Source organism: Entelurus aequoreus, linkage group LG28 (genome assembly GCF_033978785.1).
Source record: "Entelurus aequoreus isolate RoL-2023_Sb linkage group LG28, RoL_Eaeq_v1.1, whole genome shotgun sequence".
NCBI classification, from domain to species: domain Eukaryota; kingdom Metazoa; phylum Chordata; class Actinopteri; order Syngnathiformes; family Syngnathidae; genus Entelurus; species Entelurus aequoreus.
The window spans coordinates 29,187,153-29,201,191 of record NC_084758.1 but is presented as its reverse complement, the minus strand read 5'-3'; the positions used below and the strand labels follow the sequence as shown (position 1 = coordinate 29,201,191).

The following is a 14,039-nucleotide window of genomic DNA, read 5'->3' as shown; positions in this document are numbered from 1 at the left end:
TCTCATTTTAATTTAATTCAAGCCAAACGTTTTGATCTGATGAAAACTGTTGGCTGTGGAGCGCATCAAACTTTTGCGGCTGAATAATAATAAATATATGATTTTTTTTGGTGTATAATTTTATATGCGTGAATGTTGACATTTTATACTTTTTCCCATTGAACCCACTGCCACAAATAGATTGCAGTCCTGTGGGACATGCTCAACTCAGAATGTTTAATCATTCAACCAGTCACGTTAGAGCAATATCAACTTGATGATAATTAATAAAATGACAGATTTTTTTTGTACGCAAATGTTTTTCTTTTTAAGTCTACAAATATAAATTTTAATTAACTAATGGGAATAAATGTCATTTAATATAGAAAGAACAGTGAAAACTGCTTTGAGATGAATATATTTTAATTAAATGTATTAAAATATAATTCTGGCATAAATATGTATTGTATTTAAATATTATTCAAAAGATGAAAAGTCCATTTCATATTTACAAATTACATTTCAATTGTAATAATGATTGCATAAAATGTTTTACATTCCAACATTTAAATTTGGAAGAATATTACAATATGAGTTTCATTGTATTTTTAAAATTATATTTGAATTTCATGACCTTTAATTAGAAATTATGAATAAAAAAAATCAATGCTGAGAATGTTGTTTAGAATAATACCCAAAAAAAATCAAAAATCAGATGTGTGACCCAGGAAGTGAAAAGCAAGCAACAGGAAGTTGGGAAGGAATTAAAAGTGACACGAGGCAGCATGGTGCAGAGTTGGGATTAAAGACATGGTGTTAAATGTAACAAAAAGTGTTGGAAATAGATTATAGCGGTCCCGATTATTGGACTTTTTGGAGCATGTGTGGAACAATGTCTGGCTTTTTTTCCCTGGAGCTCCTTGGAAATGATTACCTGCACACCTGGAAGTCCTTCAACATAAAAGGTAGGTGATAAGCCTTTTCCCATTAAATTTGACCTCTAGGTCAGCCCTGTTGCGCCAAAATATGTAAAAATAAAATGAAACTCATTAGTAATATTTTTCCAAATTTAAATATTTGTATGTAAAACATTTTATGCAATTATTATTATAATTGAATTGTAATTTGTAAATATTAAATGGACATATCGTCTTTTGAGTAATTTTGAAAATACAATATATATTCATGCCAGAATTCTATTTAAGTTATTTTAATAAAAAACATATCAATTTAAAAAAAATGTGCACTGCTGTTTCTATATTAAATGACATTTTTTCTCATTAGTTAATTTTAATTTATATTTGTAGACATAAAAAGAAAAAGGTTTGTGTACAAAAAGTGACATTTTATTAATAATCATCAAGTTGATATTGCCCTTACGCAGGGGTGTCAAACATACGACCCGAGGGCCGGATCAGGCCCGCGGACCGGTTTTACCCGGCCCGCGGAATGAGTTGGCAAAGTATAAAAATGTAGCTGAAATTTTTGAATGAAATAAACCGCTGTTCTAAATGTGTCCACTGGATGTCGCAACAGCAATTCTTTGTGTCTTTGTAGATACATATGTACAAAATAAACCACATGATGTTAGTACATCAGTCGAGGAAAATGATGGAACTACATAAATAACATCCTGTAATTTGATTTTGATATAATTTTTTTATCTTGATAGATTGAAAAGTAACACCAATGATTTGACTAATGAACATTTATTCAGCAAACATAAATAACGACAAATACAGTATATCTACTATTAACCGCAACAGGTAATTGTAAAAGAAACCCAACAACAATAGAATTTGTACATTTTCAGAATGTGCTTGTTCTATTTTTAAACAAAGGAAACAATCTAAAGTTGTCTTTATTTTGAAGTTATCGTGTCGTGATTTTACCAGTCCGGCCCACTTGGGTGTAGATTTTTCTCCAAGTGGCCCCCGATCTAAAATGAGTTTGACACCCCTGCTCTAACGTGATAGTTTTTTGAGCCTAATTGGATAATTAAACATTCTGAGTTGAGCATTTCCCCCGGGACTGCAATCTATTTGTGGCAACGGGTTCCAGCGGAGAGTGTATAACATGTCAACATCTTACAGTGTTTGCATAATTGACCATGACGCATGTGCATAGGCAGCCCGTGCTTTTAGCTCTGTAGCTAGAACGCTCGTCTCTCATGCCAGGTTCGAGTCCCGTGCGAAACAGAAAGAACAAGGACTGAATTGAGCGGGTTACACGTGCACTTTTTTTGTATGCCATGGAAGACAAAAAGTGAACAAAATACAGAAAAGTAAATGTTTGCATAAGGAATGAACTGAATGTGTTGCCAGTTACTTTTTTAAAAACAGAATCTAGAGGGGTGTGACTACTCTCTAAATTAAACGTGCTATGTTGGTAACCCTGATCTCTCCTTTCTATGTCTTCTTATTCTCTGGGGAAGCTGCAGTCAATCATCATTATAATGTTTTTATGAGTGAGGATGAACACTTAATGTAATATTGGCGGGCCTCCATTAATAATTGAATACATGGGAAACACTGGAGTTGACAGTTTTTTTTTTTTTTATTGTTAATGTCAATGATTTATATATATATATATATATATATATATATATATATATATATATATATATATATATAATGGAGGATGATTGGCCATTTGTGACTATTTGCGATACTGTAATTTTAGGTTGCTGCTTTCGTAACTATAAAGGTAAGCTGCCGGCGTACAGTTATCCATTTAAACATTCATAAATGCATTCACAGGATTTAACCTATGTTATTTGTAAATAAATGTTTCATAGTAAATGCAAATTTGAAAAAACTAGGCAAGAATATATAAAATATTGGACAAATTATTCTTACGTCATACTAATAAATCATGTAACATAAAAAAAAAAAAATACTCCGATGTGGCAATACCACCCTTAATGTTATGTAGGTGTGTTCGGGTGAGCATATCAAGCGCACCTTTTTTAAACTCCCTGTTGTAAACGTGGCCTCAGCTCAGTGTAAATAACATACATTTGTGCGATGTTTTCACTGTTTCAGATGGAGACATTACGGATGCTTTTTCTGCTAACGAGGAAGCGAAACAAAACATTGAGCTTCAACACATCAAACCTTATCCGCCACGATACAGGCCAGCATCGCTATCAGCCTGCAAAGACGCCTGCTTCCGAGGTGTTCACAAATTCAAGTAAACCCAATTGTATTTATTGTTATTATTATTATTTGTTTTAAATTTATTTTTTTATTTTTTTATTGTCCTGTCCAGCTTCTCAGGCAAATCATATAGCAGATGTAGATGCCCATATCGGCTGTTCATATTTACTGTACAAAAGAGAAGTGTAGGATACTTCTCTTGTTGCCTTATTTGTATTTGACTTTATTAAATGTATTTATATTATCATTTGGTGCAGCCGGGCCGGAGCAGAGGGGAGAGAAAGAGAAAAAAAAGGAAGACAGAGGGAAAATTGTGGGGACAAGAGGGGGATTAGACAGAGAGACAAAAACAACAACAGCAAACACAACAACAACAATAGAGTAAACTCAAATTTAAAGAAATAACAGATATAAAAAAGTTATCCGTTCTAGGTATGTATCCGTATCGTTGTGTGCTTCCCGAGCAAGAATACAGTCCTAATACACGACTGAACCTCCAATTTAACCTCTCCTCGCACTCATCAATCGTTCCAACAGCTTCCGTCAACATTCGTCTTTTCCTGTCGTCTATTTTGAGTACGGCTGAATGAAGCAGTTTGACACATGCTGAGTGACAGCCGCACTCGAGGGCTCAGCTGCAAGCCCAAAGCTCCAACGATGCTCCATTACTGGCTTTATTTGCGCTGAGAATAGCTCAAATGATCTTTGACATTTGTCGATTAAACAGTCGGATGCTTCCTGGGATTGTTTCCTTATCAACTTTCTGCTTGTTTTAACAAAGTGGTTACTCTTTTTGCTGATTATGTTAGTTGGAGTTAAAGTCAGCGTGCGTTGTTATTAGAACAAACTGTAATTCTAATTAGAGTTTGCAATTCCGGTAGGATATGCGTGAGTGGAACTGAAATGCTTGAATGTCCAGAGTGAGTGGAGTGTGTGGATGTTGGAACGGTTCGAATAGGTGGAGAAACGTGGGATTTGGAGAGTTTTGTATATTGCCCATTCATTTTCAATAGGAGAAATTCCTGGTAATTCCGAGTAATTAGGGAATTTTCAGAATCGGGAAAAATGCTGGCTTGAATGTCCAGGGTAAGCAAAGTGTGTGGATGGTGGAACGGTTCAAATCGGATGATAAATGATTGTAGATTGTATAATGCCCATTCATTGTCAATGGGGAGAAAATGCCGGGATAACCGGGAATTATGGGAAAAGGAAAACATGTTTTGCGTTTGATATATCGGAAGAGTAGTGTGGGTGGAAAGTTGGAAGGTCGGAATCGGGTTTAAAAATTTGGAGAATTTAGGGCATTGTAGAATTATGAATATGTCCATTCATTTGAATGGGAATTTCCTGGAAATGTGGGAATTTCGGGAAAACCGTGAATCTTTGAAAATATCGATACTAGCACAAGTGTCCTAGATCAGTGGTCCCCAAAAACCAGGCCACGGCCCGGTACCGGTCCGTGGATCGATTGGTACTGGGCCGCACAACAAATTAAAAATATATATATATAATAATAAATTATTATTTTATTTTTTATTTTTTATTAAATCAACATAAAAAACTTAAGATACACTTACAATTAGTGCACCAACCCAAAAAACCTCCCTCCCCCATTTACACTCATTCACACAAAAGGGTTGTTTCTTTCTGTTATTAATATTCTGGTTCCTACATTATATATCAATATATATCAATGCAGTCTGCAGGGATACAGTCCGTAAGCACACGTGATTGTATTTTTTTATGCAAAAAAAATAAATAAATAAATAAATAAATAAATAAATCCACTCCCCCCCCCCCATTTGATATTGCCCAATTTTCAAGCGTTGGACTGGTCCGCAGTTACAAAAAGGTTGGGGACCACTGTCCTAGATGATATGAATGGGTTGGTGTTGGAATTTTTGGAATCGGTTGAAAAATGTTAATGAAGTAAAAGTTTGAATTGAAAACGAGTGTTGGGTAAGCGAAGTGTGTGGATGGTGGAACTGTTCAAATCAGATGATAAATGATTGTAGATTGTATAATGCCCATTCATTGTCAATAGGGGAGAAAATTCCTGGATAAACGGGAATTTTGGGAAAGGGAAAACATGTTTTGCGTTTGATATATCGGAGGAGTAGTGTGGGTGGATGGTTGAAAGGTCGGAATCGTGTTTAAAAAATTGGAGAATTTAGGGCATTGTAGAATTAGGAATATGTCCATTCATTTGAATGGGAATTTCCTGGAAATGTGGGAATTTCGGGAAAACTGTGTATCTTTGAAAATATTGATACTAATACCTGGGATATATATAGCGCTTTTCTAAGTACCCAAAGTCGCTTTTACATGTAGAACTAGCACAATATGAATTGGTCGGTGTTGGAATTTTTGGAATCGGTTGAAAAATGTCGACAAAGAGTTTGAATTGAGAACGAGTGTTTCGGAATTCCTGGAATTTCGGGAAAAACAGGAAGTTGTACAGGGAAAAAAATAGGAGCGATTGTTGTCCCAACTAAGGAGAATGTTTTGAGAGTTGGAATGGTCAAAAACGGTTGACAAATGTGGACGGTGAAAACAGGGGATACTTGGAATTTTTTTAACTTTGAAAATGGTAGTTTGATTGTCCAAGGTGAGTGGAGTGTGTGGATGGTGAAACGATTCAAATTTTTAGCTTTTTAGTGGAGCTCACGATTCAGATACTTGAACGATTAATTATCAATGGGGAGAAAATTCCGGTATGAATGGAAATTTTGGGAAAAGGAAAACATGTTTTGCGTTTGATACATCGAAAGACTACTGTGAGTGGATGGTTGAAAGGTCGGAAACGGGTTTAAAAAATGTGCAAAATTTTGTGAATTTATGGCATTGTAGAATTATGAATATGTCCATTAACTTTAATGGGAATTTCCTGAAAATGTTGGAATTTCGGAAATAATTAATCTTTGGAAATATTGATACTAGCACAATTGTCCTAGATGATATGAATGGGTCGGTGTTGGAATTTTTGGAATTGGTTGAAAAATGTTGACGAAGTAACAGTTTGAATTGAGAACAGGGAATTCTTGAAATTTGGGGGAAAACGGGGAATTTGTACAGGGGAAAAAATAGGAGCATTTGTTGTCCCAACTAAAGGGAATGTTTTGAAGTTGAAATGGTCAAAAAAAATGGTTGACAAATGTGGACTGTGAAAACTTTCCAGGAAGAGTTAAAAAACAGGGATTCTTGGAATTGTTTTGAAACTTGGAAAATGGTAGCTTGATTGTCCAAGGTGAGTGGAGTGTGTGGATGGTGAAACAGTTCAATTTTGTAGCTTTTTAGTGGAGCTCACGATTCCGTTCAGATACTTGAACGATTCATTGTCAATGGGGAGAAAATTCCGGGATGAATGGGAATTTTGGGAAAGGGAAAACATGTTTTGCATTTGATACATCGGAAGAGTACTGTGGGTGGATGGTTGAAAGGTCGGAAATGGGTTTAAAAATGGCGCAAAATTTGGAGAATTTATGGCATTGTAGAATTATGAATATGTCCATTCATTTTAATGGGAATTTCCTGGAAATGCGAGAATTTCCTTGAAATGCGGGTATTTTGGGAAAACCGTGAATCATTTAAAATGTTGATACTAGCACAATTGTCCCAGATGATATGAATGGGTCGGTGTTGGAATTTTTGGAATCGGTTAAAAAATGATGACAAAGTAAGAGTTTGAATTGAGAACGGATGTTTCGGAATTCCTGGAATTACGTGAAAAACTGAAATTTGTACAGGAAAAAAATAGGTGCATTTGTTGTCCCAATTAAGGGGAATGTTTTGCAGGTTGAATAGTCAAAAATGGTTGACAAATGTGGACGGTGAAAACAGGGGATTCTTGGAATTTAGTTTTTAATCTAAAAATGGTAATTTGATTGTCCAAGGTTAGTGGAGTGTGTGGATGGTGAAATGGTTCAAATTTTTAGATTTTTAGTGGAGCTCACGATTTCGTTTTGATACTTGAACAATTCCGATCGGATAAATTGTGGGCTGTGGAGCGTGCCAAACTTTTGCGGCGGAAAAATAATAACAAATAGATGATATAGATCTTATATGTGTGAATGCTTGGGCAGTGATGAGTGTCATAATTGTCCAAACTCCAGATCAAGTTGTGGAGAAGAACTACATCCGTACTTCAACTTTTATAGGCAATCTTTCAGTAATCCTTTGTCAAAGAAAGAATTGGAGCCTTAGGAGAGGCTGTGACCTGTGTTGATTGGAAAGAAAATAAAAACCGGAGCCTCCATTGATTTTCGGCTCACTCCGTCAAGGTCATTGGAATAACTGTGAAATGGAACGTCTTTAATAGACCCCCGCTGAAATATTGTCCGTCACATGTCGCCACGGTGGTCCATGTGCGCGTGTGCCGTCCACAAAGGAAGAGTTAAATTCAAATCCAGCAGGATATTAAGCATGAACGTTAATATGGCAAAATGCTGACGACACGAGGAACTGTTCAGATTTTTACTTTTTCGCATATATTTGCTTCATCCTTCTCAGGTCGGAAACTTCCGGAGGTGTTTCATGGGTGAACACAATTTAATACTGTAGATTTGTAAGAATAAAACATACAATAAATTCATAAAAGACCGCTGATACATGCTAAAAGTAAGTGGCAACCTGTAAATGAGCCTAAATTGCATATTTTTAGAGTTGTCAAAGTTAAAGGGGACCAATGAGGATTTTAATCTCCATTCAAAACACTTTCTTGAGATCGAGAGATAATGTGTATTGGAGAAATTTAGCACAGTCACATTTATAACCTACATGTCTGGAAAAGAGTTTGTGGAGGCGTTCCCAGATTGCTAACGGAAAAACAAGTTGACTTTATAAGCTTAATTGTGTTTCATTGTATCAATTAAACCATATCCAATGGTTTACAATCTACAAAGTATGTGAAAATACCGTCCAAACATCACAAGATGAATATCTTCCGCAATTTCCGTGTGGCCAAACAGCTACATTTTTGTCACATGGACAAATATAAGACCTTCTGGAGGAAAGTTCTGTGGTCAGATGAAACGAAAATTGAGCTGTTTGGCCACAATACCCAGCAATATGTTTGAGGAGAAAAGGTGAGGTCTTTAATCCCAGGTCTGGTAGGGGACGGGTTCACAAACTAGGAATTTTACTTGGTGCAACATAAAACACATATAACACAGAATATAATAACATGAGCTGTAACTGAGCTATATACTGTACTAATACCGGTATACCATTATTAGTATAGTACCGCGATACTAATGAATCATATTCGGTACTCTACCGCCTCTAAAAAATACCTGTATGCTTCACTACACACCGTAGCTCACCGGCGTCAAAATGTAAACAAACACCATAGGTGGATCTACACCTGACATCCACGGTAATGATACCAAGTACAATAGCGTATCTCGTCAATACTACTATGATTACGTCGATATTTTTTGGCATCACAACATCTTATTTCGTTTAAAAAAACAACTATATTATGTTTATAAAGTCAGGAAATATGTCCCTGGACACATGAGGACTTTGAATATGACAAATGTATGATCCTGTAACTACTTGGTATCGGATTGATACCAAAATTTGCGATATCATCCAAAACTAATGTAAAGTATCAAACAACAGAAGAATAGGTGATTATTACATTTGAACATTAAAAGAGAAAGTAAGCTTATATTAACAGTAAATGAACAAGTAGATTAATAATTAATTTTCTACCACTTGTCCTTAATTTTTTGACAAAATAATAGAATGATAAATGACGCAATATGTTACTGCATATGTCAGCAGCTAATTTAGGAGCCTTTGTTTGTTTACTTACTACTAAAAGACAAGTTGTCTCGTATGTTCACTATTTTATTTAAGAACAAACTTGCAATAATAAACATATATTTAATGTACCCTAAGATTTGTTGTTAAAATAAAGCGAATAATGCAATTTTTTGTGGTGCCCTTTATTTAGAAAAGTACAGAAAAGTATCGAAATAATGTTGGTACCTGTACCAAAATATTGGTATCGGGACAACACTACTTTCAGTCCATCAATTTGTCTACGAAATGGTGCAGTATCGTTCACAATTTTAATTATATAGTACTTCATCACAAGTGCCACAACAACAACATCCCCTGATCTGAAAAACCGGGCAAGGAAAAACTCAGAAAGCCCGAGCTTATCTTCACTTTCACTTACTTTGTGTTTAGTTAAGTATTTCCTCTTGTCCTGCTGTTTTCATATTGTGTTGTTGAACTCGGTACTATTGAGAGGGTTCCACTTCCTCATCATGCTTCAATGTTGTTTTTACAACTGACAGCAGAATTGAAAAGTAGGGCACATAAATGTCGTTAAAACCACCCACAGCACCTGCAAAAAAAAGAGAAAACCGTGTAGGTGTCAATGTGTGAAGAGACACCCCACACCTGCACACCATCTGGTATTGTAAATTCCGTACTTTAAGCCGCTACTTTTTTCCTACCCTTTGAACCCTGCGGCTTATAAAACGGTGCGGTTCATTGTTATTTTCTTCGCAAATGCAAATAGTTTTAAAAAGGACATTGAAAAGGTGTGTTTTTGTTTGTGCTATGGCGCCATCGTTTGGACAAGTTGGCTCACTGCAGGCGCTGCAGTGCCCTTCTGTTTGGACTGAACTCTCAACCAGAACGTACAATTTCCATTCCGTCTACTATTCGCCCATCGCGTTGCTACTGGAAAGGTTTCTTCATTCATCACTCTACGCAACGTTTGTAAGTTTTACAATACAACTAAAACAATTCTTACTTACAAAACTGTCCTGTGTGTGGTGTCTGTCGGAGTGTTTTCATACATATATTTGCAATCATAATGTAATGAAGCTACCATTGTTAGTGTTACTAACTTATGATGGCATTCTGTTTGTATTTTTTCAGTTTTGAAAATTTGCCAAAACGTCACTGTGAAGTTATTGGCCTGCTCAGTGGCCTTGTGGTTAGAGTGTCCGCCCTGAGATCGGTAGGTCGTGAGTTCAAACACCGGCCGAGTCATAAAAAAGACTATAAAAATGGGACCCATTACCTCCCTGATTGGCATTCTGCATCAAGGGTTGGAATTGGGGGTTAAATCACCAAAATGATTCCCGAGCGCGGCCAACGCTGCTGCTCACTGCTCCCCTCACCTCCCATGGGGTGGAACAAGGGGATGGGTCGAATGCAGAAGGTAATTTCAGGTGTGGTGTGTGACTATCAGTGGTACTTTAACTTTATTGAGACTGTTTAACTGTTTGGACAGCTAGCTTCCGCAGCTAGTGGGTCCATGACGATGACTTCTGTTTTGTTTGATGAGCCATTTTACTGCCATGTTACAGGCACCATTTGGAAACAATTAAGGTATATAAATAAACATTTACAAAATATTTCTGTGCAAATAACTCATTTCATGATACATATACCCACAGCTTATAGTGCCACTAATATATGGAAAAATATGTGTTCTTCTAAAATGTAGTGGGTGCGGCTACTCCATAATACTAAATGTTAAGATGAACAATGGCAACATAGCACACACAAAAACACATGTTTTTAATGCCTTAGCTTTTTTTTAATTTTTTAAAACTATGTGCATTTGCGAAGAAAAAAACAATGAGCCGCTGCGTTTTATAAGCCGCAAGATTCATAGGGTAGGGAAAAAAGTAGCGGCTTTGTTCATTCCTTGGGCTGCAGTGCCTTGCATTCCTCATCACACTTTCCCAAAGTCTAGCTTTGTTCTGTCTTGGCTCGGGCCTCACGTCCTGTGTCCTGTGGCGGCCCGAGCACGTTCTCCCCAGGGAGCCCTGGTAGAGTGAGACAATGCACTTCCCTATTTGTCACTCGTGAAGCGGGATGAGACACTTGACTCTCTTCTGAGTCACGCCGAATCAAATCAGAGGAGCGTGAGATGCGCTGTAAAATATGAATAAATAACAACATTTCCTTACATGTCGTCAAAGGAAAGACAGTATAAAGTTAGATGTACTCCCAAGGGGATGTAAGACTGTTTTGACTGCATGTTGTTTATCACCGTTATTTTTTTATATACAGTAACCAGTTACCGTTACTGCATGATGCGTTACTGCGTTATTTTACGTTATTTTTATGTAGTATCGGCTAGAAGCTGAAGATCTGACTGTGTTTTATTGGAGCGCTCCGGTGGAAAAGAAGAGGCGTGCTTTCCCCCACCCACAGAAAGCACGCCTCCCCTATTACCACTGTTGTAAGGTGTGCTGGATGCAAGAATTTGCCATGTTATTGAGTATTCAACCACCCACCCACCACCACGAAAAGAATACCTACCGGTATTAATAAAAGACTATCGATGCTGTCATCTAGCAAAGCTGAATTCGACAAAGCAACCCCCCCGTACCAAAAAGCACTTGATGAAAGCGGATACAACTTCACCCTCACCTACGAACCCACGCCAGGAAACCAACCAAAAAGGATCAGAAAACGAAACAACATTATCTGGTACAACCCCCCATAAAGCAAAAACATCTCAACTAATATTGGCCACAAATTCCTCACCCTGATCGACAACACTTCCCCAAAGGCAACACCCTAAGAAAAGTATTCAACAAGAACAACATTAAATTGAGCTACAGCTGCATGAACAACATACGACAAATCATTTCAAACCACAATAAAGCAATTGAAAAGGAGCCGTCCACCACCAGGCAGAACGACTCCAAAACCGACAAAGGCTGTAAGTGCCGCAAGAAACCTGATTGCCCTCTCAACGGTGGGTGCTTACAACCATCAGTCGTTTACCAAGCAAAGGTAACACGCAAGGACATTAACACATCCGACACATATGTAGGATTAACTGAGGGAGCATTCAAAACCAGATGGAACAATCACAAAGCCTCTTTCAGAAGCAAAAGTTTGCGGAACACTACAGAACTCAGTAAACACATTTGGAATCTCAAAGACAATAATGTTGAATACTCTATAACATGGCAAATTATTGCATCCAGCACACCTTACAACAGTGGTAATAAAAGATGCAACCTATGCTTAAAAGAGAAACTGTTTATTATATACACTCCAGACTTGTGATCCCTCAACAAGCGCAGCGAAATTGTATCAGCATGCCGTCACAGAAGGAAACACCTCCTAGGTAACACATGAGTCAATCACCACGCCCCCACACCTGCCTGTACCCACCCGCTCTGTGCCCTATATAAACCATGGTATGTGAATGCTTCCATTAAAATCTCCTGATGATTGAGGATACCCTCATGAAACAGGCCTGTAGAGATTAAATAGTCTTGTGATTTTTTCCCACACATACATATTACGCTCTACCACGGTATCGAGCACTATTTTTTTTTTTGGATAATCTAATTAAGACATCTATATATATATATATATATATATATATATATATATATATATATATATATATATATATATATATATATATATATAAAATGTGTAGTTTCAACCGTTTCTTAAAGTGAATCAATCTTAATCCATTTCATAATTTAATTCCACATACAAAAGGTTTGAAGTGTTGTACGTGCATACAAGTGTTTTAAGATAGATTTTTCTCTAAGGTTACATTTCTCTTCTTGTTGAGAATAATTGTTGTACATTTGTGGGTAGCAGGTTATTACGGAGCCCCTAAAGGGACATGGAGGGGAAAAAAATGTTTTGCGAAAGGTTTTTTTCCAATGTCAGTGAACCGAAAGTAAAACAGACACAGAGATTGTGAACCGGAAGTGAAACAGACAAAGCGATGGAGGAGCCTACTCATCATCCGTGGGAGAAGTTCATTGATTTCTATTTTAGTATTGGCCTAACATATAAAGACATCAAATCGTATTATGGTACCACAACAGAGCACAGATGATGGGTAGGCTTCCGCATGCTCCCGCTCCTCCATCGCTGTGTCTGTTTTACTTCCGGTTCACTGACATAGGAAAAAAAACTTTTGCGAGATCTCGCAAAACATCCATGTCCCTTTAGGGGCTCCGTAGGTTATAGTTTTCTTTGTGCATGACTTTAGCTGTTTGCAAATGCACCAAATTGTTGAATTTCAATATTCTTGATTCAATAAATAAAGTGTTGGTATGTTCTCTATATCCAACATTATGTATTATTCTAACTGACACTTTTTGTAAAACAGTTATTGAATGAAGTGTACTTTTGTAGTTGTTTCCCCATATTTCTACACAATAACTCAGATATGGTAACACTAGCGAGCAGTAAAAAGTATGACGTGATTTTTGGAAGATATTTTATTTTATTCAATATTGAAATATGTATTGCTACTCTATGTTGTATATTTTTATCTGGGATTTCCAGTTCATTTCCTCATCTATTATTACACCCCAAAATTGTATTTATTTTACTCTTTCAATGTCTACTCCATCGGTTTCAATTTGTTTGACTTTCTCTTCTACTTTATTTTAGTCTTACTGAGATTCAAAGATAGTCTGTTTTTGTCGAACCATCTTTTTAATTTGTTAATTTCTTACGTTATTATTTGTATTAACTTCTGTGTGTTCTCTCCTGAACAAAACATAGTTGTCGCCTGCAAGTAATACTAAATGTAGGTCCTTTGTAACTTTACAAATATCCTTTATATAAAGATTAAACAATTTTGGTCCCAGTATTGATCCCTGGGGTACACCACAAGATATATTCAGCTCTTTAGACGTGTGTTCACCCATTGCTTCCTGTTGGTTAAGTAGCTTCTGACCCACTTTAAAACCAGCCCTCGTATTCCATATTGTTCTAATTTATTGATGAAGTTATGATTAATGGTGTCAAAATCTTTTGTTTGATCCTTTCTAACACCATTTTTAATAATGTTCTTTAGGATGCGCCAAGTAGCTCTCTTATTGTTTTTGGTCTTACCTAATAATTGACTGTGATATTGTTTACTGCATGTTCGTT

General features: G+C 36.6%; 1 protein-coding gene across 1 annotated transcript in view; it reads left to right on the top strand.

Moving 5' to 3' along the window:
• Window positions 1-780: 780 nt before the first annotated feature.
• LOC133645137 (major histocompatibility complex class I-related gene protein-like) overlaps window positions 781-14,039 on the top strand; it is a 200,020-nt gene continuing 186,761 nt past the window's right edge. Inside the window, exons 1-2 of the mRNA XM_062039973.1 lie at window positions 781-944; window positions 3,024-3,171. The gene's annotated coding sequence lies outside the window, so the exon portion shown is untranslated. The remainder of the gene's footprint in view (window positions 945-3,023; window positions 3,172-14,039) is intronic.